This window comes from Dama dama, chromosome 8 (genome assembly GCF_033118175.1).
Source record: "Dama dama isolate Ldn47 chromosome 8, ASM3311817v1, whole genome shotgun sequence".
Taxonomy (NCBI): domain Eukaryota; kingdom Metazoa; phylum Chordata; class Mammalia; order Artiodactyla; family Cervidae; genus Dama; species Dama dama.
The window spans coordinates 50,992,425-50,998,705 of record NC_083688.1 but is presented as its reverse complement, the minus strand read 5'-3'; the positions used below and the strand labels follow the sequence as shown (position 1 = coordinate 50,998,705).

General features: G+C 37.7%; 1 pseudogene; it reads right to left on the bottom strand.

Moving 5' to 3' along the window:
• Positions 1-1,509: 1,509 nt before the first annotated feature.
• LOC133060522 (3-ketoacyl-CoA thiolase, mitochondrial-like) lies at positions 1,510-3,319 on the bottom strand (annotated as a pseudogene).
• Between the last annotated feature and the right edge of the window lie 2,962 nt (positions 3,320-6,281).

The following is a 6,281-nucleotide window of genomic DNA, read 5'->3' as shown; positions in this document are numbered from 1 at the left end:
GACAAGTGCTCGGGCCTGGTGCACTGGGAAGACCCAGAGGAATCGGGTGAAGAGGGAGGTGGGAGCGGGGATCGGGATGGGGAATACGTGTAAATCTATGGCTGATTCACATCAATGTATGACAAAACCCACTGAAATGTTGTGAAGTAATTAGCCTCCAACTAATTAAAAAAAAAAAAAAAAAAGAAAGAGCAGTTGTTCACATTAACTAGGGAAAGGTTATATCTGTGAAGTTCTGGGTTGGGCAGTGCTCTGTCTATGATCAGCAATGCTTAAGGAACAGCTTTTTTGTCTTTAAAATCACAGAATGGTCATATCTTATTTTGAGGTTCTGTGAAAAAGTTTATTTTTAGCAGGAGACCTAAAGACCTAGCTGTGAGTGTCAGGCCAACCTGGAGTAACACTAAGGCCTGGTTGAGAGTATCAGGTCACATCCTGCATGACAGGAGTTGTTCTTTCTCACTTGTTTCTCTTAAAGAATGTTAATAGACTATTCCATTGTAAAGTATAAAATGTAAAAAGAAAATCTTAAGAAAATTTAAGATTTCCTCATAAAAGGATATATTAATGGGTTCATTCATCTATTTGTTTTTTGGAAATTAAGGCTACATTTATTCAATTTCCTTGCAATCATATGATCTAAAGCATATGTGGTGGTTATTGTCCAGGATGTGATTTATTTTAGGGCCTTCTATAATAAAAATTCAGTTCAGAAATACATATTTGGTGCAAATTTGAGAAAATTTATTTCTGGCCTGAGCTCATACTCATGATGAATACATCTTTACCTCGTCAACCCTGGATCACACTCAGTCACTGTTTCAGTGGCAGGGCATAACCAGTTTTAGCAGCTGCTCTGAATTTCCCTTGTTTTTATGTAGCCTAGTCAAGTAATTAAATGAAATTACTTCTTGAAGCCATGAAACTAAAAGATGCTTGCTTCTTGGAATTTAAAGCTATAATGAACCTAGACTGCATATTAAGAAGCAGAGATATCAGTTTGCCAACAAGGTCTGTATAGTCAAAGCTATGGTTTTTCCAGTAGCCATGTATGAATGTGAGAGTTGAACCATAAAGAAAGCTGAGCACTGAATTGATGGTTTCAGACTGTGGTGTTGGAGAAGACTCTTGAGAGTTCCTTGGACTTTAAGGAGATCAAACCAGTCAATCCTAAAGGAAATCAACCCTGAATATTCATTGGAAAGACTGATGCTGAAGCTAAAGCTCCAATACTTTGGCCACTTGATGTGAAGAGCCGACTCATTGGAAAAGACTCTGATGCTGGGAAAGATTGAAGACAGGAGGAGAAGGGGACAGCAGAGGATGAGATGGTTGGGTGGCATCCTTGACTCGATGAACATAAGTCTGAGCACACTCTGAGAGATTGTGAAGGACAGAGAAGCCTGGTGTGCTGCAGTCCATGGGGTCACAAACAATCAGACACAACTGAGTGACTGAACAACAAGCCAAATAAAGGAACTGTGTGCTGTGGTGGGCTCCTTGGTTTCTTCAGGCTGAGCTCCAAATACCGAGTGTGATACATTGGCCGCCTTCAATGTAAGCTGATTCCCCTGCATATTTTCCACCTCCACATCCTAATTCATGAACTGTGTGTGCAATAATTCTTGATCCAGATCCTGCTGATTCCAAATAATGGCTCTTCCATTTATATTGGTTTTACTTGGGTTGAAATCCAAGTTCTTCTCAACTGCCAAGTACTGGCGGGCAAAATCTCCATTCACTTCCACCAAATCCATGTCCTAAAGACTCAGTCTTCTTTTCTTTAGCGCCCCACTGGAGGCAGGGACAAGACCAATATCTACAACAGAGAAATCACATCTAGATACAAAATAGCCCACAGTTCTTGCTAGTGTGAAGTTATTCTTTTTGACAGCATCTTCACTATCTATGAAAACATCAGATATTTCTGATACATTCCTTACAGTGATGGTCCCTTCTTCCTTAAAACTGGAGGAAGTTTATTTAACCGCACCAGGCTCATTGGTATTAAGCCTGCTCATTACTTGGTATTACTCATTACTTGCTCCTGTCCTTGTCTTTACCCAAACTGATATCATCTCATTATTAAAGTAGCCAGCATCATCAGCAGCTTTTCATCTCTGCTGTGACTACAGGGTGTTTGTTAAATTCTTCTCTACTTATTTTATGTTTTGCAGCAAGATTCTCTGCAGCAATTCCTATGGGGACTTGGACACACTGCCCTGTTAATGCTGCTCACAAAGAATCTTCCAGCTTGAGCTCTGATCCCAACTTGGTTCTAATACATACATTTCTGACACAGTAGGGAGCCATGCTTTTGGCCCCTCCACACAAGACAACTTCAGCTATTTTTACACACGTTTCCTGACATCCATACACAATGGAGTGGAAACCAGAGCCACAGAGCCTATTAGCAGTGAGAGCTGAGGTCTCTTTGGGGACATCTACATCAAACTGACATGTCTTGCCAAGTATGCAGCATCTGAAAAACTATTTGCTAGGCTATTTTAAAGGATACAGCTCAAGAACAGACAAAGAGAAAAAGGCACAGGGCAAGGTCAGGGAGGCGGGTATGGGAGCTTCCATCCCCTCTGGGCACATACCTGTCCCAGTACTTTCATCTGTTCACCAACCTGAAGCTCTGATCAGTCTTCATTTGTGAAAGAAAGTCTTATAAAACAACGGAATTCATTTTTAATAGTAGAATTTTTGTTAATCAAATTCTGGAGAGGATAATATCATTTGATGCAATGGGCAGTTTAGGTAGAAGTTTTAATCTGCTTCTAAAAACTTGGCAAATATAAGGTTAATCTCCCCTATGCTCTTAGTATTTGCACTTGAAATTTTCTTTTTATTTAGTTTCTAAGCTAAAAGAATTCTGAATTAGAGGAAATGAAGATACAGGTTTAAAATATTCTCGGATAAAGCAATTTTCAGTGTCATCACTATATTATGTGTGAAAAGTTATATGTTTTATGTGGTATTCATAATATTTCTGTATTATATAGTTTTAGAGCCATCTTATATTACTTGAAGGAACAGTTATCTGGTAAGTTAATTGAAAAAGTAGGTCAAATTAGGAACCATAAACCAAAAGTGTACACATATCTTAAAATTTTATTTCAAATTAAAACATATACAGGCACATTATGATGTAAGGACAAAGCCTTCCTTCGAAACTTGGTTTACTGAGATCTGATCGCATCCTAAGGCCTTGTCCGTAACATCTAAGAATGGTTTCAGTAGATGAACTAAGCAGTGCAGCTGGTGTGGGACAAAAGCCGGAGGCACTTACTAGCCGGTTATTCAGTCGGTACATCTTCACAAGGGGACTGAAACCTTCAACTAATCTCAAAGGTTATTTATGTCTAGACATATTAAGAGAGCTTCTATTTGTTCTATAGGTGAAGATACAGTCAGTTAGTTAATAAAACTTTATATATTATCTGCAAGGGCTTATAATTATTTGAAAGTATTTTACAGCCTTATGTCATAAATCTTAATGTCTCTCCATGAGATAGGAGGGTTTCTGTGGTTGCTGTCATTTGTTTATATATATCTTCTTTCCTTACCTCAGATACTACTGCAAAGTAGTTTGGTAAATTAGGAATAGAAAGCAGAATTCTCAACATCAGGCCCACTGAAAGTGAATAAAATATGTTTATAACTAGTCTTTTACTAGTCATCTAATTTATATGTATATAAGGTATATATATGTGTGTGTGTGTGTGTATATATATATGTATATATTTCCCCCACAAACACCGATCATACTTGTTAGCTATGCTGTCAGTCAAAACAGATCTGACTGCTTTCTAATGGCATTTGGCAGAAGCAAATGGAGATTAGAGGATAGAGAGATCAGTTCAGGCCTCCAAGCCAATCTGTGCAGCTTTCAATTTCAACCAATCAGTGACACCTGCATGTGGTAATCATTCTCCTTGGTTACAAGCTCTGGCAGAAACTAGAGACCTGTTTTTCAAGCTAAAGCAAAATGAGCTAAATATAAATGTGAAAATCCTTTTCATTGTAGAATTTTCATCTTCTTTTGTGAAAAATAGGAGGAAAAACAGGGATGTTTTAATCCATATTTCAATTATTTTGTAGTAAGGTCAATTATGTTTAAACACACCAACCATAGATAAGCATGTTGGATATGTTATTTATCTTCTTGGCATCATGATAAAGAATCAAACTGCAGTGCAGTATCCAGCCTGGGACTTTAAACTGCTGTGCTGGGGCACGCTACCCCAGTCTCCTTTTTAGTTACTTGTTAGCGCTGTGTGAACCTTTCATCTTGTGAAACTTGCCAACCTCAGGAATATTTTATGAGTTACCAGCTTTGCAACTTTTGTAGAATACATTCAAACATCACTTTTACAGGGAGCAGAACTGTAAAATGTTTCTCCAAAGATTTAAAAAAGTACATAAAAAGGAAGCCATGGAAAGAAAACTAGCAGCATTCTCCCATTGTTGCCTGGCAAACTTTGTTTATTCTAAACTGTTTCCCCTAACTTGAAGTCAGGCCTTGACTTAGGGGTCAATAGACCACCCTCCTGAGGTTATCATTCTCAGCTGCATCTCTCTCCAGAAAGGCAAAAACACTATAGGTAATATTTTTTTTTCCAGTTTTTTTTAAATTCAGTGTTTGGCATTCTTGGGTAAAATAAGATATTACTTTATAATTTTGTATTTTTCTTTCCCCTCTTTTCCAACTAATTACCCCTATTTAATCTTTTAACAGGCTTCCCTGGTGACTCAGATGGTAAAGAATCTGCCTGTCAATGCAGGAGATACAGGAGACATGAGTTCGATCATTGGTTAGGGGAAATTCCCTAAAGAAGGGACTGGTTACTCACTCCAGTATGCTTTCCTGGAGAATTCAACAGTCAGAGGAGCCTGGCAGGCAACAGTCCACAGGGTCACAAAGAGCTGGACATGACTGAGCAATACTTTCACTTCACTTTCAATCTTTTAACAGAGTCTCATCTCAGTATGTAATATTTATTTAATAGATGATAAAATACACCAAATTTTTTTAAAAGAAAGTTCAAAGAGCTTGTAGAAAAGCCACAATATTATTTTTTTTTTTCCCAAATGGGCACTGTACTGCGCTGTTATTTTAAACCAAAAATAATGTCTGGAAACTGTGAAGGTATTATGGGAAGCTGGTTGTTAAATCTGATGAATAGGATAAGCCTGGTTTTAGATCTTGAATTAAGCTGTTTTGAAAATTTGACCTGTTTTCAGAAAGATTAAAGGTGATTTTGTAAGCAGAATTGGGGGAGCATACGTATACAATTGGCCTTACCTATCAGAGAAAAGAGTAAAACATAATTATAGAACATCTAGACTATATAGTACATTCCAGGGTCTCAGAGTCACAGATACTTTTATTTGCTACTTTATATCCATTCTCCTTCTAGATATTATTTGAGGTCAGTTTTAAAGTCTCCGTGGGAATTTTCCCCTGGATTCTTTCAGAAGAGTAGCATGCATAAGTGGAATCAAACAACATATTGAATGGTGAATGTCCAGAGCCTGTCTATTGAATGAATGTCGGAAAATTTGGAAGATTTATAAGACCTAGTTCTTTTTTCTCCTGAACTAGAAATTTAGGAGCTATTGCCATCTTGCTACCATAAAGAGAGTCTGAGGGTAATTGTTCCTACTCACTGGAAACAAAGTTAAGATAATATCAGGAAGAAATCAAGACCTAGAATATTGTTTAAGCTACTACATCAATTAATCAGAGGTCACTCCTGCCTATGGACTTTTCAAAGATCAAGCACTGGCTTCAAAAACCACAGCTCTGCTGATGGCACCATACTTGTAAACTACATGGCCAGAAGAAGCAACACTTTCCACTCCCCCCATTTCAGAGAAATTTAGCTCTCCCAAACCGCCTCCGTTACAGCACACAAGATTTTATCAGCATGTTGTTTTTAAAGGGAAATGCTCATTGTTTCGTGTATAAGAAGATGGAAAGAGAGAAAAGAGTAATTGCTGCTCATCTTTCAGATGTAATAACTGGCTAACATGAGGACACAATTCACGGTCATGTATCTCCCACACTATAAGATAATGACTCAAACTGGATGAAACCATAGCTTAAAGCAGAAATACAAGCTGAAAGCCCATCCAATCTATCCAGTTTACCTTAAAGTAATTATTAACAATAACAATTCATTTAAAAATGATAAATCTGGAAAGAAAAAAAAACAGCCCAGGGCAGACAAGATGCCAGAATAGTAAGTATAAACCAAGACTGCCCTGTAAAA